At 34.5% G+C, this 23,035-nt stretch overlaps 1 pseudogene; it reads left to right on the plus strand.

Annotated features, from left to right (window-relative positions):
- The first annotated feature begins 3,419 nt into the window (after nt 1-3,419).
- Nucleotides 3,420-4,255, plus strand: LOC141517554 (ras-related protein Rab-5C pseudogene; annotated as a pseudogene).
- Nucleotides 4,256-23,035: the final 18,780 nt, after the last annotated feature.

A 23,035-nucleotide genomic window follows, 5' to 3' on the forward strand; every position in this document is an offset into this window, starting at 1 on the left:
AGATGATTAAGTCAGATCCTATCATTTTATAAATGAGAAAATGGATTCTAAGGATTTAAGTAACTTGTCCAAAGAAATACACATATTTTTAAGTAGAAAAGTCAAGAAACAAACTTTGATTTTTCTGACTTCAAAACTAAGGCTTCTTTTTTCCAATACACCATGCTACCATTGATAAGTTACTTGATCAAGACTTTTTAAGGAACATTTACATTTAAAGACATAGTATGCATGCATCTATGAACAGTTGTAGAATTTCTGTTGTGCTCAAGAATGACAGAAAATGTCTTCCTACATGTTTTTCTCTTCATTTCAATTTTGTGATGCACTGGGGAGTCTCTGATGATTTCAAACATGTTGAAAAATCCACACAACCAAATTCGTTGTCATTCAAACTAATTAATAGATAATTTAGATTTTGAAATGTGTCTATGTAACATATTTAGGGACAGGGAGGGGTGAGTGAAGAGGTGTGTGTGTCAAAAAATTAAATGAAAAGGGGTTGAGGTTAAAAAAAGTGAGAATTATCATTATAGATAGTGAAAATAAAGATGAGGGGGGTAAAAAGAAAGACAACATCTTGTAAATACTATGGTATTTTACCCTTGGGTAGATATGACCGGTGTTTTACTTTTTAGCAGCTGCACTACCCAGGCACAAGGGTGAGCTTAGGTGAAAAATATCATGGCAGCCTTGATTCAAATTGTCCTTATCCTGGCCCATAGCCAGACCCCCTGCATTTGAGTATTCATGTCATTTTTCTCCTAGGTATGCACATAGTTAGAATCAAAGCAGAGGTTACTTGGTGTCACATCTGTTCATACTTTGTGTGGTCACTGGAAAATTGTTGACTTTATTTTCCAAATGGGACCCTTTTTGAGAAATTCTCGATACAGGATGGCCAAGAGCAAAGTCTGGTGTCCCTATTCAACAGAAAACATTTTAGTTTCAGCTTGTTGAAAATATCTTTTGACCTATTCACTCAGACTCTAACGATCCCCTTGACCCCTTCCAGGTTTAGGATTTCAGAAACTTCAGGACACTGCATCTGCTTTTTAAGGAAAAAAATTCAGTGTGTATATTCATATATTTATTGTATATATCGATATTTGTGCTCATCTATGTCTGCATAATGTATATACAAGTATGCATAAAAGAAAATTAGTTTGTACATTAATATTTACTAATATACATATCAGTGTTGGCATGTGTTTATATGTATGCATTTATTGGCTTAATATAAAAGCCATAAGCTTGCAATATAGGCATTTCATTAATCACTGTAACTGACTGGCACAGAAAACTACATGAATTTGAATGTCTTGTTTTTCTAAGTCAATGTAATTATGTGTAGTCATTTATGTATATTTACATGGATAGGCATGTATATATACAGATATATATATATATATATATGCATATGTATAAATATATATTTGTAAAAGCAAGCCATGTTTCTGTGGTGTTTATTATTGTGCATTGTTCTAAGCCAAACTGGATTACAAGAAAATTAAAGAATTTTATTGATGTCTTTTATCTTTATATTAGTTATGTTCCACCTACACTCTTAGCTAAAACATGTATGTGTAAGAAAAAGAAAAGGAAAAAAAGAAAAACATTCAATATAGAGAAAGCATCTGACTGTGGATGTTATACTCTGTCTTTATGATTCCCCTCTTATCTGCATTGAAAAAAGAGTATTTAGATATTTTCCAGCATCTTCTTTATTTATTTTCTACTGTTCAGTTATTACTTTTGGAAATCTCTTACTTTGGTATAGTCTGATGTAATATTTATGTAATTTTTCTTTTTCTTCTTTCAGTTAATAGACATCAGTTTACTCTCCCTCACAGAACTCCCACAAAATGGAAAACAAAACAAAACACTGTAGCAAATATGCATAGTCAAGAAGAACTAATCCTCCCATTTACCATGTCCAAAAATATATGTCTTCTACATTTTGATTACTGACAGAGAATTGATAGACTCAAGATGTAAAACAAGATATGTATTTTTAGATATCACCAATGGGAGGATTATTTGTCCCTCACTATGCTTATTTGTTACAATCCTTTGTTATGTTTTCCATTTTGTGGGAGTTCTGTGATGGAGAGAGAATTGATGTCTTGGTCTTCTGGAATAGGGGTTGAAAGTGCATTTATCAGAGTTCTTAAGTTTTTTCAAAGTTGTTTGCTTTTACATTATTGTACTTTAATATAAATTCTTCTCCCTATTTAGCTCACTTTTCAAAATAGTTAATGTAGAATTGGAATTAATTGTTCCTTAAATGTTTGCTAGAATTCTCTTGAAAAGGCATCTGGCCCTGGAAATATTTTCTGGGAAGATTATTGATAACATCTTTAATTTCTTTTACTAAAATGGTGTTAAGTATTTTATTTCTTCTTCTGTATATCTGGACAGCATATATGTTTTCAAACATTCATCCATTTCACTTATATTATCCTATTTGTTGTCATACAATTGCGCAAAATAGCTCTGAATTACTTTAATTTCCTCCTCATTGGTAGTGAGTTTATTCTTTTCATTTTTGATTGAAGGTAATTTGGTTTTCTTCTTTGTTTATTTTTTAATTAAGTTTAGTCAAAGGTTTAACTATTTTATTGGTTTTTTTCATAAACCAATTTTTAGTTTGGTCATTGGTTCAATTATTTTCTTCCTTTAAATTCATTAATTTCTCCTTTAATTTTCAGAATTTCTAATTTATTATTTAATTGAAGACTTTTAATTTGTTCTTTTTCCTAGCCTTTTTAGTTGCATTCCCAGTTATGATCTCCTCTTTCTATATTTTATTCATATAAGAATTTAGGGTTATAAAATTTTTCTATAACAACTTTGACTCATCTCTCAAGTCTGGATGAGATGTTTTATCATTGTCATTGTCTTGGATGAAATTTTTGATTATTTCTATAATTTGTTTTTGTATTCACTTATTTTTTAAAACTAGGCTATTTTGTTTACAATTCATTTTTACTTTATCTTTCTGGGGCTCTCCATTACATGTAATTTTTACTGCATCCTGGTCTGAAAAAGATATATTTACTATTTCTGTATTTCTATATTTGATTGTGAGTTTTTTAATGCTCTAATTACATGGTCAATTTCTGTGTAGATGACACGTACTTTAGAGAAAAAAAGTATATTCCTTTGTATCTCCACTCAATTTTCTCCAGATGTCTATCACAGCAAAGTTTTCTTAAAAATATATCCTTTGTTAACTTGCTTCTTGTTTATTTTATGGTTAGATTTATCTATTTCTCATCCAGAGAAAGAAAAATGAAACCAAACCAAAGAAAAAACCCTTCAGAATCTGGTGAACACTACAATCACCTTTTAAAAATATGTCTTATGGCGGAACCAGCCTGCAGAGCCGGCCCCAGCAGCCCCGCCGCCCTGGAGCCTCATTGGAGGCCTCCTCTCCCCACTAAGTGCCTCTGCGCTCAATGTTGGCCTCCCAGCCCAACCCCACGGTCACTGGTGCCACTGCTGTGGGACGGGCCATGGCGGGTCGGGGAGGCGCAGCACGACCCAATGGACCAGCTGCTGGTAACAAAATCTGCCAATTTAAACTGGTCTTACTGGGGGAGTCAGCAGTGGGCAAGTCAAGCCTCGTCCTCCGCTTCATCAAGGGACAGTTTCACGAATACCAGGAGAGCACAATTGGAGCGGCCTTCCTCACACAGACTGTCTGCTTGGATGACACAACGGTCAAGTCTGAGATCTGGGACACAGCAGGGCAAGCGCGGTATCACAGCCTGGCCCCCAGGCACTATCGGGGCGCCCAGGCAGCATTGTGGTCTACGACATCACAAACACAGATACATTTGCACGGGCCAAGAACTGGGTGAAAGAGCTGCAGCCGCAGCCTAGTCCCAACATAGTCATTGCACTCGCGCGCAACAAGGCTGACCTGGCCAGCAAGAGAGCTGTGGATTTCCAAGAAGCACAAGCCCATGCAGATGACAACAGCTTGCTCTTCATGGAAACATCAGCAAAGACAGCAATGAATGTGAATGAAATTTTCATGGCAATAGCTAAGAAGTTGCCCAAGAATGAGCCCCAGAATGCACCTGGTGCCCCGGGCCGGAATCGGGGTGTGGACCTCCAGGAAAACAGTCCAACCAACAGGAGCCAGTGCTGCAGCAACTGAGCACCCACTTGCCCGCCCACTGCCCCCCACCTCTGCCTGCCTGAACAACCTGGCTGGAATCCACTCTAACCAATCGTACTTAATGAGAGCTAGCCGCCGCCATGGGGGGGCCTGCAGTGATTTCTCCATATATTTTTTGATCGTAGGCTGGAGGGAGCTATTCCACCCGCACTTTTCTGTACAAATACTAATTCAATTTTAAGTCTTAAGTCACTTTTTAAATAAATATCAACTTCAGCTCTTCCTAACCCTCCCCTCTTATTCTTTTCTGGTGGTAGCTGCATGTCCCAATTCTTCTCCCTACCCTTGTATTTTTTAGGGGTGGGGGGGGGATAGGGAAGTGGTTACCCTTCCTGGCCCTTTTGCTGATTGGGAGAATTGTTGGTAGCACCTCAGTCTCATATCCTCACCCACCACCTTGGAGTGGGTTTTGTTTATCTTAGGATGAAGGAAAGCCCTGGGTGGGGAAGGGGACTAGGAGGATTTTCCTTCAGCTGGTTCTTATTGGGGCCACCCTACTCCTTTACCCCACCCAACTGACTCACAGCCCAGAGAGAAACAGCATTATTATGGCAGCCAAGAACCCTTTTTCCAAATCTCCTGCTACCACCTGGACCTCTGGCTTTGAGCCCTATTTTGACCAAATCATAATGATGAGTATTGGGGGGGGGGGGGAGAAGGGAATGGAACCAACTTTTTTCTATATTTTGTATTGTATGTTTTCTTGAACATGTAACCAATCAGTATCTTGTCAATATAGTACACCAATCGACCTCTCAAAAAAAAATATGTCTTATGTATTTCTTTCCCTTAATTCTAATTCCTCATACTGAAAATGGCTAATCTGTAAATATGTTTAACGCAAATGTGTTTGTACAATATTAACCAGACTGTTCACCGCTGTGGGGAGAGGGATAGAAAGTGAGGGTGGAAGGAAATTTTGTAGCTAAAAATACATATGCACATGAATGAATGCAGAAAAACTTTCATTCTTTTGTATTTGGAAAAATGAAATAGGAAAAAAATTTATCAATTTCTGAGAGGAGGTTGAGGTACACCACTATTTATAGTTCTTTCTATCTATATCTTCTGTAACTCATTTAGCTTCTCCTTGAAAAATTTGGATGTGATACTACTTGATGCATATATGTTTAATATTGATATTACTTCTTTGACTATGATATCTTTTAAAAAGATGTATTTTCTTTCCTTATCTCTTTTTTAAATTTTTTTTAATTTTTCTTTTATTTAAGGCAATGGGATTAAGTGACTTGACCAACATCACACAGTTAAGCAATTATTAAGTGTCCTAAGCCATAGTTGAACTCAGGTCCTCCTAACTTCAGGGCCAGTGCCCTATCCACTGTGCCATCTAATTACCCTTTCCTCTTCCCTCTTAATGAGATCTACTTTTGCTTTTGCTTTGTCTGAGATCAGGATGCTACCTCTAGTTTTTTAGTTCAGCTGAAGCATAAGATATTCTAGTCTAGTCTTTTATATCTTTACCTTGTGGGTATCACTCTGCTTCAAATATTTTTCTTGAAAACAATATATTGTAGGATTCTGGTTTTTAATCCACTCTGCTATTCATTTCCATTTTATAGCAGAACTCATTCTAATCACATTTTCACTTATGATTTCTAACTCTATATTTCCCTCCATGCTATATTCCTCCATTTATACTTTCTTATTTCCTTTCCCCTTATTCCTCTTCACCAATGTATTGCTACTGACTGCTGCTTCTCAATCAGCCTTTCTTTCTATTTGCCCTTTTCCCTTTCCTTTTCCATTTCCCCTTTTACTTTTCCAATTGAGTTGAAAATTTTATCCTACCCTACAGAGAAGTAGGGGGCAAGAAGGGGAAAGAAAAGGGAAGAAGAAACTGATTAAAATGGAAGACAAAAGTAAATGTAAATTTAAATAAAAATCAAAAATCTCTTTTGGGGGCAAATCTGCTGAGAGTGAGATTTACTCAGTTTTTACAAGCTCCCTTTCCCCCTCTATTATAATAGGTCTTTGTACCTTTTTATATGGCATTATTTATTCTTTAATCCCTTACTTTCTCCTAGTATAATCCTTCTTTTCACGTCTTAATTGTTTTGAATCTGTCTTGTACCCCCAAACTTTGTCAAGATATGCTCCTTTCATATGTCCTCAGAAGAACAATGTTTAAGGGTTGGTAGACTGATTGATTTATATTGCCTCATAGTCACTTCATATCCAAAACATCTCTTCAAGTACACTCCCCTCATTTGTCAGATAAGAAATATAATTCTCAAGAGCTATAAGTATCATCAAATTATAATCAATTTATACCAGTCTCTCTCCATGAACCTTCTAGACAAACACAATCTTCATTAGCCAAAGTATCATGTAAAACAAAATCACTTCATGATCCATTTATACTCACACCCTTTAGGTAACTCCTTCCAATTGACCCAATAGAAATACAACCCTCATGAGCTAAAGTATCATGTAAAGCAAAATCATTTTAAGATCCATTTTTACCTACATAAAGTATGCTTCCAATTATACTCAACCATCATTAACTAAAGTATCAGCTAAAGCATTTGTCACTTTCATGATCAATCTATATCCACACACTCTCTATGTTTTAACTATCCTAAGAGAAATACAGTTTTCAAAAGTTACAAGTATTGTCTTTCCAGGTAGGGGTGTATATAGTTTAATGCTATTGACTAATAATTTTTCCCTTCCTCTCTCTCTCTCTCTCTCTCTCTCTCTCTCTCTCTCTCTCTCTCTCTCTCTCTCTCTCTCTTTAGTTTTTGCTAGGCAATGGGGTTAAGTGGCTTACCCAAGGCCACACAGCTAGGTAACTATTAAGTGTCTGATGCCCTATTTGAACTCAGGTCCACCTGACTTCAGGGCCATTGCTCTATCCACTGCGCCACCTAGCTGCCCCCTATTTATCTCTTTATATTTCTCTCAAGTCTTGTATTCAAAGACTGAATTTTCTGCTCTTTTTAATCACATAATTTTGGAAGTCCTCTATTTTTTTTGAAAAATCATCTTTTCCCCTGAAAGAATATGCTGAATTTTACAGGATGGTTGAGTCTTGATTGTAATTCAAAGTTCTTTTCCCTCTAGAATATCATATTCCAGGTCCTCCTATTCTTTAATGAAGTGATAAGTCTGAGTAATCCTGACTGTGATTTCTTGGTATTTAAGTTGCTTCTTTTTAGGCTGCTTATAGTATTTCCTCCTTTACCTGAGAATTCTGCAATTTATCTACAATATTCCTTGGAGTTTTTATTTGGGTATCTCTTTCTGAGAGTGACTGATGAATTTTTTCAAGGACTATTTTATCTCCTTGTTCTAAGATATTAGGGCAGTTTTCCAGGGTATTTTATTGCATGATATTGTCTAGAATCTTTTTTCTGATCATGGCTATCAGGTAGACCTATAATTTTTAAATTACCTCTTCTATATCTGTTTTCCAGGTTTATCACTTTTTTCTAAGAGATACTTTACTTTTTCTTGTATTTTTTCAGCATTGTTCTTCTGAGAACAGATTAAAGGAGTATATCTTGACAAAGGTTGGGGGTATAAGACAGATTTAAAACAATTAAGATAAGAAAAGAAGGATTATACTAGGAGAAAGTAAGGCATTAAAGGATAAATAACAACTTATGAAGAGGCACAAAGACCTATTATAATGGAGGGGAAAAAGGAGGATGTAAAATATTGGGTTCTCCAAGAGTCATTAGTTTCCATTTGTACAATTCTATCTTTTAGAGTTTTATTTTTTAAATTAACTTTTGTGTTTTTCTTCTCCAGTTATTTAATTTTTCTTTTAAATGAGTTGTTTTCTTTGTTCAATTGTTTAATTTTATTTTTTGATGAGATGCATTCTTGTTCCAATTGATCATTTTTGCTTTTAAAGAAGGTGATTTCTTTAGACATTTTTTTCAAATTCTCCTGTATGGCTCTTGTTTCTTTTTTTCATTTTTGTCCTTTATGTCTTCTTTGGTTTTTAAGAATCCCTTTTGAGTTCTTCCAGGAAGTCTTTTAGGATTTTAGGTCAATTCATAAACTCTTTTGAAGCTTTATATGTATGCGTTTTGTCACTGTTTTCCTCTTCTGATATTTTTTTATTGTCCCTATCAGAATACTAGCTTCTATGGTTATTGTTTTTTTTTTGTGTTGTGGGTGTTTTTGCTGTGTTTTGATATTTTTATTCATTTTGATAATTCAGCTCTGCTCCTGGAGCACAGGGGATATAGGCTTAAATCTTTTGCGCTGGAGCCAGGATCTGTCTTTGACTTATCACTTGTCTATGTAGCAATTTGTTCCCTCCTTTAGGGTAGCCCTGGTTTTCTACTTGCCAAGGTATTGCCTATGCAATGGTGTATTCCCTGTGTTAGGGTTGCCCAATGCAATCTCCTCTGTTGCACAAGTCCCTGTTCCCAGGTCTCAAACTTTGTCTTTTGAGCTGGAGATAGGACCCTCAATGCTAGCTTGCTGCAATTCTGGCTTGCTGAACCTTGACTGAGCTGTGCTGTGACTTAGAGTCTCCTGTTGGTTTGCCAACTCTCTTACCTATTTTTCTTGTATCCCAGTGAGAACTATACTGAAGTTTCTCCATAATATCTTGAGTTGAGAACCTGTTTTGAGGGGGAATCTGTAACTTCAGGATCTGGTTAGAGGCTTCATTTTTCTCTAATTAAATTCACTATATAAATCTTTATTCATACAATCATGATATTAAGAGTAGAAAGGCCTTGGACTTCATCTAGTCAGGGGCAGCTAGCTGGTGCAGTGGATAGAGCACTGGAGTCAGGAGTACCTGAGTTCAAATCTGGCCTCATATGTACTCAATAATTGCCTAGCTGTGTGACCTTGGGCAAGTCACTTAACCACATTTCCTCAAATAAATAATTTTTTTTAACAAGAGAAGTACACGTTAAAAAAGTTATCTAGTTCTATAGTGTCATCATCAAATAGAAATGATCCTATATTTGTTTAGAAAGCTACAAATGAACATTACTTAATGTTGTATTGAATTCTTAAAAATTTATTTTGTTAAACGTTTCCCTTTAGAATTTAATATCTCAATACTCTGACTCCTTGATTTTGCCAATGAGGAAACTCAACTTGGGAGAGGTTAAGTGATTTTCCCAACCTCATACAGCAATTTAAAAGCAAAGATTCTAAGTGAGGTTGGTTTATTTTGATTCTTATGCTCTATCAACATGACCTAAACCCAAGAGTAATTTCCAGTCTCTCTGTAGACATCTCTGGCATCTTTGGAGCTGTCCAATAACAACCACCACATTTCCTCTTGTCCTCTAAAAGCTGTCTTGCTTGTTTCATTTAATGGAAGGAACTTAATGCATTAATAAGAAGGAAATTATATTTTCATTACTGAAGGCAATCTTGGCAAGAAACAAGAGACACCTCATCTTATTTTGTCACCTGGTTGTGTCATTTGATTAAAATATATTGCAAAATACTCACTAATTGGGGCAGTTACTCAGAATTTTTGTCCAGCAGCAATTCATATGAAAACAAATTGTTTTTAGAAAAATAAGACACTGATTATTGAAGAAAAGAAAAACTGGAAAGAAGGCTATAAAGCCACATTGATTGAACATTTTGAGTTTGGATTTAAGTTATAATGCGTGTGCTGGGAAGTTGAAAGATCAAATCAAGGTAAGAAGTAGGAACTCAATTTCCATGAATGTCTGCTCCAGAATGCTAGGTTCTTTTTGACACTTTAGATTGATTCATGTTGGGATTTCTGGAGACCTTTGAGTATCAGCTTTGAACTTTTAGTGTCTTTGTCTGAGATCTGAGGTCAGTACCTGATGCTTATAACCCAAATTATAATCATGAAGGAATAGGGCTAGATGACCACTTAGGTCCCTTCTAAGTCTAGAGCTATATTTATATACCTATATATAGTGTCTCTACCAAGGAACATTGATTAAACTGAGGCAGAAAAGTTAAGCTCAGACAATACACAGGCGAGCAGTGTTATTGGACATACAATTTCCAAGATAGGGCTTGCACATAATAGTTAATTGAGAAATACTTGCTGAACATTTTTGAGTTGAATAAAGCAAATTATCCATATCTGAAAGACAGCCATTTGTTTTGGTATCAATTTGTCAGAGGTAACTCTAATACCAATACTCTCTTAGTTCACATTCAAGTTAGGATTGAGGCATTCACAAGCCAACAAATGGTTAAGTAAAGGAAGTTGATTTTGCCCTGACACAATAAGGAAACAGTGGCATTTTGCTTCTTTGGAGTCTACATTTGAAAATGTGTTCTCTTCCGAATAAGACATGATAAAGAACATGATGACCCTCTGGGTTTTTAGGAAATGTATGAAACTTTTTATATGGCTTTGGGTATCAAGAAAGTTGCATCCAGGAAACGGAAACTAATTAGGTCCCAGGAACAGCTTTCTCTTCTTTTAGTGAAAGTTAATTCTTTTCAAAGGAGGGAATGAGGAGAGGCTTTGACCTAAACTATGTTATAGGAAGACAGTGAGCATCACTCTATCAGGGAAATGTGACTAACCCTATTATACCATAATACCCTAGAACAAAAGGAGAAAATGGTGGGTAAAGTTATAGAGAAGATGATAATTCAATCAAAAAACAATTGGGCTTGCCCAGAATGCCCAAAATGGAATGAAATCTCTCATTAGTGAAATCATCATCACTGAGTATATAAGGAGTCAGAAAATTCTGTAGATGGAATTCATGCTTTCCTGAGTAGATGACCATGTTTTCATTACTCTTGATAATGACAGTATTGATGATGATGATGATGAAAATGATGATGCAGTTTTTAGTTTTATGAAATGCTTTCCTCATAACATTTCCATTAGGTGGATAGCAAAATTATCATGTCCTTCATATCACAATTAAAAAAAAAACTGAACCTTAAGATGACAGATTGGGGCAGCTACTCAACTGAACTCTCAACTTTCTCCTCTAAATTTTAACTTTAAAATAATGCTTCAAATCAAATTTCAGAGTGAAAGAACCAAAATAAAAACCCCCTCAGTGTGTCTGAGTTTTCTGGTCTGAGAAAATATAAGAGGTCAACGGAAGTCTATGACATCAGGGTGGAGGTCTTTTCAGATCCCACACATGTGGTAGCAGCAACAATGACTGCAGAGGAATAGGAACTTTGGGAGCTCTCAATTCAGCAAAAGAGTTGGACGATGGTCAGAAAGAAATTAGAAGGACCCTTTGCTGATCCTGTGTAAAATTGCCAATTGGCAATTGGCAATTATACTGGATCATAGTTACAGTGGGGAAAGGGGTGTTGTTAGTCAGTCTCAAGAAAGCAGGGGCTCTAGTTACAGTTCTAAGGTCAAAAGTACCAAGAACCCTTATAACTTCTGGGGACCAGGGCCCATTCTTTGTTATAGACCAGAGTACAGACCAGGAGGACAGTGTCCATGTCCCTCCCCAAAACTTGCAGACCCTTTGAACTACCTTCAGAAAACAGCATCAAAAAAAAGTCTGACACTGCATATATTTCCCCATCCCCATGTGAGCAGAGCCCAACTTTATTTTTTATGCTGATATTGATAATGTTGATTTATTAAATCTAAATTTATATTTCTGCTCTACAAGATAATAAATGATAAAAAAGAAGAGAAAATGAGATTCTTATTGAAAGAATTTTCATGTATGGAGCCTATAATAATAAAATTTTGTTTAATGTATGGATTTTTATAATTATTAAGTTTTTTATTTTTTCAAATTTTAATATTTTATTTTTACAAATTACATAGAAAAACAATTTTAAGATTTTTAAAAATTTTGAATTCTAAATTCTCTCCCTCCTCTCCACCACATTGAGAAAGTAAGCAATTTGACATAAGCTATACATGTATAGTCATGTAATACATATTTCTATGTTATTCAATGAAAGAAATACAAGAAAAATTACAAGAAAAATAAAGCAAAATTGTATCTCTGATCTGTATTAAGACTACCAATTTTCTCCCTAGAATTGGGCAACAACTTTCATCATAAGTCCTAGATAGTCTTAGATCATTGTATGACTGACAATAGCTAAGTTATTCATACTAGATCATAGAAGATCATCATATGATATTCCTCCCAGAATATCATATTCCAAAGTTTATAAACTCTTAATGTAGACACTGTCAAATATTCTCCTTATTCTACTCATTTCACTTTCCATCAGTTCATGTAATTGTTTCCATGTTTATCTGAGAGCATCTTGCCCATTTTTTCTTTTTCTTATGGTTTATTTATTTGTTTTAATTTTATTTCAACAATCTTGTTGTGAAAGTAAACATAAATCCCCTTCTCCCCCCCCTAAAAGATAAAGAATGACTAGAGTCATAATTTTACAGCTTTTGAAGCTTTGGGGGGTTGAGTTTCTGGGAATTCCTTCCCCCAGGTGACTATTTGAACTTCACCCCCACTCATCATTTCTTAAAGCACAATAGTATTCAATAGCAATCATATACAACAATTTGTTCAGTCATTCCTAAATTAATAAAAACTCCCTCAATTTTCAATTCTTTGCCACTCCTAGAAAGGTTTATGTGCTCCTGTCTCCACTTCCCTCATTTCCCCCTCCACTGTAAAATCTCTTTCAGACTTCATTTATGTCAGATAAGTTTTTCCATTTTAACTTTCCCTTTCCCATTCACCCATAGCATTCTTTTTTCTCATCCCTTAATTTTATTGTTTTCAGATAACCATAAGATAACATTCAACTTACATCTGTACTTTCTATGTATACTTATAACTACTCTAATAATGTGAATGTGTTTAGGAATTAAAAACGTAAGTTTCCCACATAGGAATATAAGCAGTTTATCCTTATCAAATCACTTATGATTTCTCTTTCCTGTTTACCTTTTTAAATGCTTCTTTTCCATATTATATTTGAAAGTCAGATTTTCTATTCACATCTAGTATTTTCATCAGAAATGCTTGAAAGTCTTTTATTTCATTGAATATCCATTTTTTTTCCTGAAAGATTTTACTCAGTTTTGCTGAGTAGGTGATTCTTGGCTGTAAACCTAGCTTTTTTGTCCTTTAGAATATAATATTAGAATATAATATTCCAAATCCCTCTGATCCTGTAGAAGTTGCTAAATCTTGTATTAAACTAATTGTGGTTCCATGATATTTGAATTCTTTCTTTTTTTTGACTGCTTACAGTATTTTCTCTTTGATCTAAGAGATATAAAATTTGGCTATAATATCTCTGGGAGTTTTCATTTTGGAATCTCTTTCAGAAGGTGATAAGTGAATTATATCAGGGCAGTTTTCTTTGTTAATCACTTGAAAGATGATGTCTAGGCTATTTTTTATTATGATTTTTAGGCAATCTAATAGTTCTTAAATTATTACTCCTGAATTTATTTTCCAGATCATTTGCTTTTCCAAAATAGGTATTTCACATTTTCTTCTATTTTTTCATTCTTTTGATTTTATTTGTTTATTCCTTAGTGATTCATAAAGTTATTATCTTCCATTTACTTAATTCTAACTTTTAAGGATTCCTTTTCTTCATTGAGTTTTTGTACTTCTTTTTCCATTTGGCTAATTCTGCTTCATTGTATTTTTGTGTCTATTTTTCTGTCATTTGGTCTATTCTCTTTCTTTAAGACATTCTTCTTTTCAGTATTTTTTGTGTCTCCTTACCAAATTGCTGACTCTTTTTATTCAGATGTTTCTTGCATCACTCTTATTTGTTTTCCTCTACCTTAATTATTTGATTTTTAAAATTCTTTTTGAGCTCCTCCATAATGTGAAACCAATATTTTATTTGAAGTCATTAAATGCAGGAATTTTGACTTTGTTGTCTTATTTTGTATGCTTTTTGAGCTTCCTTTTTTCTCTCTACAGTCTGATGTTTTTCTCTTGTTTGTTTATCTTCCAGTCTATTTATTGACTTTTAAATCTATGCTAAAGATGGACTGATTCTTGAGTGAAGGGGACACTTTCCCAAGTTTCAAGTCTTTTTTTGTGTGCGTGTGTACTGTCCTCAGAGGTAATCCTCAGAGCCAACAAATTTTTGACTTTTTCCAAAGTAGAATGATCTAGGGAGAAATGTGTTTACTACTCTCCTGTATCATGCACTTGTTTGTGCATGACCACAAGCACTCTTTTTAACCCTGGAACTATGACTGAGATGCCTACTCCCCTGTGGCCACAAGCTCTGCTGTGTTAGTGCTCTTTCTCTCAGTGGGACTAAGATTCAGGACTATGACCCTGATCCAAGAATAGGCAATGTAATAGGGTCCTGGCCCTGTTTCCAGCAAAAGTATCTTTGTAAAACTCCTTCTGACTCATTGTCCAATCCCTTTACCATCTTTCAGCAGGGAGGTCTGGAAACTGTCCCTGTTGCCAATTATTCAGTCAACCTCAGGCTTGTTTTGATTGCAAGGTCCAGGTCTGTGCTGGATTACTTTCCTCTCTTACCCTGGTGCAACAGACTTTTCCTGTTAACCTTGTAAGTTTTCTTGGGCTGAAAAATGGTTTTGCTCCATCTTTTTTGGGTTCTGTTGCTTTACTGTCATCATTTAAAGAATTTGGAGTAGTTTGGTATAAAGCTCATGTGACTCTGCCTATACTCTGTCATCTTGGCTCCATCTCCAGAGACCAATTTAACATAAAGTTCAAAGTCAAGAAACAGTCTAGGAAAATTATCATACAGCAACAAAAACATAATTTGTCCATAAAAATACTATAGTGGCAGGAAAGAAAAGCCAAATTCAGGAAAAAAAACAATATGGAAGCAGTTATAAACAAGGCATAAAAGGAAAAAAAAATGTTAATTGGCATCCAAGCTCAACAAGAATTTCTGGAAGATTTAATGAGAAAAAGAGTAGTAGAGAAGAGCAATTTGAAAAAGAATTGAGAATGATGCCAAAAAACATGAAAAGAGAATTAAAAGAGATACAAAAATTCTCAGGAAAATAGCAACTTAAAACAGTATTGGCCTAATTGGAAGAGTGACACAACTATTCATTAAAGAAAAGAATTTTAAAAGCAGAAAAGGACAAATGAAAATAGAAATTACAAAATTTCACTGAAGAAAAGAGTTGTTCAAAATGTAGAATTGGGCAAGTAAAACCTGATGACTCTATTAGGCATCAAGGGATGTTTTAAAAATAAAAAAATGATAAATTAGAAGAAAATGTGAATTGTTTCATTAGAAAAACAAGTGACCTAGAAAATAGATCAAGGAGAAATAATTTAATAGTTTGTCAACTACCCAAAAATAATAAGCAAAGAAAGAGCCCAGACAGCATATTTCAAGAAATTATCAAGGAAGATTGTCTCCAATGTCTCTTAGCTTCAGGGGGTAAGATAGAAATTTACAGAATCCAACGATCACCTCTTGAAAGGCATCCCAAAATGAAGATTCCCAGGAATATTTTGGCCAAATTCCAAGACCCTAAGACAAAGAGAAATATTTCAAATATGTACAAAGAATTTCATGAAGCCATAATCAGAGTCACATAAGATTTGATGGCTTCCACAATAAATAAGTAGAATGGTTGATTGATGCTTGTCCTTCATTATCAAAGAAGATCAAAATGATAACCCTATGTTTGAGACAAATTACTGCTGGTAGGTTGTCCAGTGTTCACATGCATGTAACAGTGATGTCAGCACAATAGCTCTGTACATCTTCAGTTTGGGAGTTAGTCTATTACTCCTCTCCCACAATTTCTTTTGGAATCTATCAAATATTGTGCTATCTCTGGCAAGGTATGTGCCAACCTCATTGTCATTGTGTACCTCCCTGAAAAGAACATTGACAGGGTAAGTGAAATTGCCACAGTACTCAAAATTTCTCCATTTGCTGCAATCAGTAGTTCCACATATGGATGATGCATTGCTGGTTGATGGAGTACCTGTGTTTTCTTGGTGTTAATTAATAGACCAAAATGATTACAAACAGCAGAGAATAGATTATATCTCAGCTTCAGAGATTGCATGGAGTGACCAATCATCTGTAAATAAATAAATGATCATGCATCAACATACCCCACTTTGGTCCTGGTTTGTAACCTTTTCAAGGTGAAGAATTTGCCATCAATGCAGTAGCTGACCTTAAGGCCATGTTCATACTCAATGAAGGCATCTATTAACATGGCTGAAAACATGCTCAAAAGCATGTAAACAAGGACATATCCTTGTGTCACTCCATTGGTGACTGGGAAATCAAGAGAGAATTTTCTACCACCCAGAACCCAGGCATGCATGCTATCATGGGACCAATGTGCAATACTGATGAACCAAATTTTGACATCATTTTCCATAAACCTAATTAATGATGGTGTCAAAGACTTTGGTCAGATCCACAAATATTGTATACAGACCTCTGTTCTGTTCCTGACATTTTTACTAGACTTGTCGGGAGGCAAACATCATATTGACAGTTCCTCAACCCTTTGGGAAGCCATACTGGCTCTCAAGGAGGTGACCATTCCTCAGGTGAAGGATCAACCTATTGAGAAGGACTCCAGCAAAAATCTTATCAGCAATGGAAAAAAGAGAAATACCCTGGTAATTGTCACAAGATGATCTATTCCCTTTATACTTATAGAGATGGATGATGCAGACATTCTTGAATTCTTGGGGGAAAAACCTCTTCATGCCATATAATCTGAAAAATTTCAGTCAGTTTTTGGAGGAGAAAAGGAACCCCCACCTTGTAGATCTCAGCTGAAATAGTATCAGTACCAGATGCTTTGCCATTTAAAAGGAACCCAATAGCAGCTAAAACCTCTTCTTCAGTTGATTTCAACCTGAGGTAAATGGTCAGTGGTTTCTGCCTTGATTGATGACAGTCTGTTAAAAACACCATGGAAGTGTTTGGCTCATCTCTCTAAGATCATGACACAATCATTAGTAATGTGAATCCATCAGCACTGAGTAGATGAGATGCACTATAGGTCTTTGACCCATAAATAGCATTCAGGGCATCATAAAAGCATTTTGGCTTGTTACTGTCTGCATAAAACTTAATTTCATCTGCCTTCTTATGGAGATAGGGTCTTGCATCTCTTTAAGCTTTGCTTGTACTTTACTTTTGATGAAATTAAATGCTGCCTTTATAAAAATGATGAACTAACCTGCTGGTAAACCCTGTGGAGTTCTTGTTTTTCATTTAGCATCTTCTGTATTTCCTCATTATTTTCATCAAACTAGTCTTGGTGTTTGCAAGTGTTCTGGCCCAGATGAGAAAATATGGTACTTGTACACCAGATCTCTGAAAGCTGCCCACTCTTTTTCTACTCCACTGTTGCCAACTCTATGTTGGCTCAATTTTCCCTATAAGTTAGCAACAAACTGCTCCTGCTCAGAGAGTCACTCTTATCTCTTGACATTAATTCTTTTAGTAGTCACTTTGCCTTGGGGCCACCACTTTGTTTGAATGTGAATATTTATTTTAAAGGGGGTGAGTTGGATGGAAAAATACTATTTGATCTATGGAAAAGGGATAAATTTATGATGAAATAAGAATTAGAGCACATTATAAAATACAAAATGAATGATTTTGACTATATTAATTTAAATTTTTTACACTAATAAAATTAATGCTGCCAAAAATTAGAAGAAAAGCAAAAATCTGAGAATCAACCTTCACAACCAGGAGTTCTGATAAAGGTCTCATTTCTAAAATATATAGTGAATTGCATCAAATTTATAAGATCACAACTCATTTCCAATTGATAAATGGTCAAAAGGTATGAACAGACAGTTTTAAATGAAGAAATTAAAGCTATATATAATCATATGAAAAATGCTACATATTACTATTTTTTGGAAAAATGCAAATTAAAACAACAGTGAATTATCATCTCACATCTATTACATTAGCCCAAGTGAGAAAAAGGGAAGATGATCAATGTTGTAGAGGCTGTGGGAGGATTGGGACCTTGATGCATTGCTGGTGAAATTGTGAATGGATTCAACCCTTCTGGAGAGCAATATAGAACTATGACCAAAGAGCAATAAAACTGTTCATACCCTTTGACCCAGCAATTCCAATTATAGGACTATATGCAGAAGAAATTTTAAAAAAATGGGAAAAGTCCTACATATTCCAAAATATTCATAGCAGCTCTTTTTGTAGTGGCAAAGAATTGGAAATTGAGGGTATGGCCATCAAATGGGGAATGACTAAACAAGTTATAGTACATGAATACCATGGAATATTATTGTTCCATAAAAAAACCACAAATAATCAGACTCCAGAGAAACATGGAATAACTTATGGGATCTGATGCTGAGCAAAAGGAGTAGAGCCAAGAGAACAATGTACACATCAAAAACATTAAAAGAACAACCTTGGTAGAAGTAACTCCTTTCAACAGTACAGAGACAATTGTATTTGAAAGGCTATGGACTATATTATTCCCAACCAGAGGAAGAAAAACAAAGCAAAACAAAACACATAGAAAAAAAAAAACCTTTATGAATCTGATGAACACTTTAGAAAAATTATCTTTTATGTATCTCTTTCCCTTAATCAATTTCTCATAGCAAAAATTGCTAATTTGAGATATGTTTAACAAAATGTGTATATAAAATGCATATAAAATGACTATTCTCTGTTGAGGGGAGAGGCGTGGGAAGGGAGGGTGGAGGGAAATTTTGTAACTTGGAAATGTGCATGTACAAATGGCTGAAAATAAACAAACAAATAAACAAACAAACAAATAAATAAATTTAAAAGGAAAAAAATTAAAGTGGATGAATTGGTGATTAGTTCAGCACTCTGCACCACACATTGCCTTTATCACTCTCATTCCTGTCTGTCTCTGCTTCTTACTATCACATTGGGTGCGGATGTTTGCTATGAGGATGCATTCAGGAAGTTTTATTGAATTTAGGTAAACAGAAGACAACGTTTGTGACAAGAAGGTCTCGAGATGTGCATGGTAAGTGACCATTACTATTGCTGTTTCCAACTCCATTCCTCCCATGGATTCCCTGCCATGTCTGGTAATCTGAACCTATTCTATCATTAAGTCACCCAGAATTATGAACTTATCCTCTTTTGGTACATTAATGATAAAGGTCTCCATTTCCTCATAAAATTTTTCTTTAACTTCATCAGTGTTCATCATGGGTGGGAGCATAAACATTGATGATAGTAGCATGATGTTTTTCTCAAAGTGGCAATTCCATTGTCATGAGCCAATCATTCAGTCCTTTTGGTAGGCATTCAATTTTGATTTCAAAGCCTAGCCCAATTTCCTGGTATGCCCCTTCACTGCAGGCACTCCAGAAAAATGTATGTGGCTTCCACATTAAAAAAGTGGAATATGAAATTTCAGAAGGCAAAATAACTAGGATTATAAAGAAGAATAAACTCTCCAGCAAAACTGAGTATAAACTAGATATTTAATGAAATAAAGGACTTCTAAGCATTCCTGATCAAATGATCATAGCTGTTTAAAATATCTGATATTCAAACACAGGGTACAAGAGAAACAAAACAGGTAAACATGAAAGAGTAATCATAAGAGACTCAATAAAGTTAAAATGTTTACATTCTTACATGGGAAGATGATAAATGTAATTTCTAAGGAATTTGTATTAGGACAATTGAAAAGAATTTGTATAGACGAGGAAATTGATTTGGGTCAATTTTGTTGGCATGATTCCAAAAAAAGGAATACACTAGGAGATAGGGAAAGGGAGAAGCAGAATGGGGAAAATTTTCTCTTTTAAAGAGATGTGCAAGGAAGATTTTTTAGATTGATGATTAAAAAAGGCAGGGGAGGAGGGTGTCAAAAATGCTTCCATCTCTCTCATTGGAATTCATTGAAAGAGAAAAGAATATATATATATATATATATATATATATATACATACATACATATATATAAACACATATATATGTATAGATATATAAAATATACACACATACACACAACCAGTTAAGTACAGAAGCATAGATTATCAAATAATGAAATTGGAACCAAAGGAGATAAGAAAAAGGGAATGGATTATAAAAGAAATGTAGGATTTAGAAAGGCATTAGTATGAAGTAAAATAGATTTTTGAGGAGGGACAGGATAAAAAGAGAGAAGAAGATAAAGAAACAATGAAATGGGAAAAAATACACAGAAATACAAACATCTTAAGTATCACAGTTGGATTAGATGACCTTCGAGTTCCCTTCTAGCATTATGATTCTATGATTATGGTTATCTAATGAAACCCATTCAAATGACCTCATGATGATCTTTATGACTGAGATACAGTTAGTAAGATACATTGGGGACAGTCATTTACACTATAAGGATCAGGGATATATCCCTTTAAAGCCTTAAATTAATTAATTCAGTGATTGTAGTTGCTAAAATTGCTTTTATTTCAAAATCATCACTCCAAACATGAGTAGTAAATCAGGGTAAAAGGAGATACAAAAAAAGTCCTCAATGTTCACATATGTACAAACTATAACACATCTCATTCTATTTCCACTAGACCCCACCATTATGTGTATATCTGTTTTTACACATATATGTATATATAAATGAAAAAATTCTTGTCTTTTTAACTCTCTGAATATGGGTGTTTGCTTTTTATTTTCTACCAAAACAAAGTCAAAAAGGTTGTTCCTTGCTACTTCATCTCTCTATGTCTTGTGCTTATTGAATTCTTTTCCCATTAAAATCAACCTTTGATATTAGTTTAGACCTAATTTCTTCCCTATACAACTATGGTAAATAGGAAAAGATTAGCACACCAGATACTTTAAAATATGATATTTAAATTCTTTTCTATGTTTTTTGTTTCAAAACAGTTGTTTTCTGATGTAGATTCTACCCCTGCCCTTGAAACTTCTCTCGGATCAATGGAAATAGGTTAGCAAAACTCATTGCCAAAGCCACTCTATCTGACCACATATAGACTATTCTCAATCTGTCATCTTCCACCTTTCTGTGAGAGGATAAAAAGATGCTTCCTCAACTGTTCCCTAATATAAGGACTGATCATTAAAATTAATCTAATTCAGCTATACTTCGGGACTGCTTTTGTAACATTATTTTATTCATTGTAAATGCTGTTCTAGTTCTGTTTTTGTTGCTCTTAGATTTTATTATTCTTGAGGATAATCAATACTGAGCAATAACTGATCTCAGAGATCTTTAATTCCAACCACAGATGTCATGTATAGATCTGTTTAGCAACATCTCTGGAAGCTGGTCATCCATCCTCTACTCAAATACTTGCTATGATGGAGAATCACCTCACAAGGCAATCCTTTCCCTTTTCCAATATTTCAAATTGTTCAAAGATTTTTTTCTTGGTTGAGTAAAAATTTGTCTGCTTTGTACTATTCTCAATAGTTATTGGTTTTGTATTTTTGTTTCATACAGAATAAACTAAATTCTTTATAATGATGTGTCCTTCATATATTGTCAGCGTAACTCCCTTCTAAAATTATTCCCCTCTTAAATCATCATTTTTCCAAGCTGAATATGAAACAGTCCTCATATAAACATAATTCTGATACTATTCACTGTCCTGGGTTATCCTTCTTTGGATCCGCACTAACTTAACAATCATGGTGCTTAGAAATGAACCCAAAAGTCATGTCAACTGATCAGGGTCAAGGACAATGGGCTTACCAACTGCTTTTATCTTCACATTTCATTCTATTAATATGGTTGTTATTAGTCCTATATTAGACCCATTTGTTTCATATAAGTATATACTCTTTGTGCAAAAATTGGTTAACAGAGCATGTAAAGGCTTGTTGAGAGTATATTTGAATTCAGAAAATGTACCAAGCTTATGATAGATCCTCTTTCTCTGCATTGGAGACAGAACACATGTGTGGTATAGATTTTCACATGCCTTGACAATTGCTTCACTAAAAGACCCTTATTCAAATCAATATAAACATTTACTTAAATTTCAGAAATAGAATTGTTATTGTTGATAATACAGCCAGAGCCCCTTATATTTAGTGGTAATGCTTGTTACATTAGTAACTTGTGTCAGAATGCCCTCTCACTAAAAAAGCAACAGAAAAGTGTAAAATGTCTTCGGGGAAAGTTAGACAAGCAGGACTGAATGCTACATATATATATATATATATATATATATATATATACACATATATATATACATCTATATTTATAATACATATATATGTATGCTGTTTTTATGTCTGAAATGTCATTGTCCACTTCTCCTGTTGTATTCCTATTAGAAAACCAAGTTTAAATTTCCTTTACTCCATGAAACTGTTATCTGTTGAAAGGGTGATAAATTTTCACTCAGACCTCATTCAATACTTTTTTTGTGACTCTCTGATACATAGATCATATAAGGTTATATAGTATTACTGATTATATTGATATTTCATCTCTTCAGCGATAGAAGATAGAAGTAGCTAACTGATAAAGTAGATAGAGTGCTAGATCTAATATCAAGAGAGACCTGAATTTAAATTTGATTCAATCACCACTTTATTGGGTGTCTCCTTTGCAAATCATATTAATTCTGTCTATCTCATTTTATCATTTTTATAAAATGCAGATAATAAAAATAATTCTTATATCACTGGATTGTTGTAAGGGTCAAATGAGTGGACACTTATACTTTGACAACCTTAAAAACTGATATAAATCTTAGGAATTATTATTACTTTTTTGGTTTTTGCAAGGCATTGGGGTTAAGTGACTTGCCCAAGGTCATACAGCTAGGTAATTATTAAGTGTCTGAGACCAAATTTGAACTCAGGTCCTCCTGACTCCAGGGCCAGTGCTCTATCTACTGCACTGCCTAGCTGCCCCAAATCTTAGGAATTATTAACAATAATAATAATAATTATTATTATTTATAAGTT

The sequence above is a fragment of the Macrotis lagotis genome, chromosome 1, assembly GCF_037893015.1.
Source record: "Macrotis lagotis isolate mMagLag1 chromosome 1, bilby.v1.9.chrom.fasta, whole genome shotgun sequence".
Classification (NCBI taxonomy): Eukaryota; Metazoa; Chordata; class Mammalia; order Peramelemorphia; family Peramelidae; genus Macrotis; species Macrotis lagotis.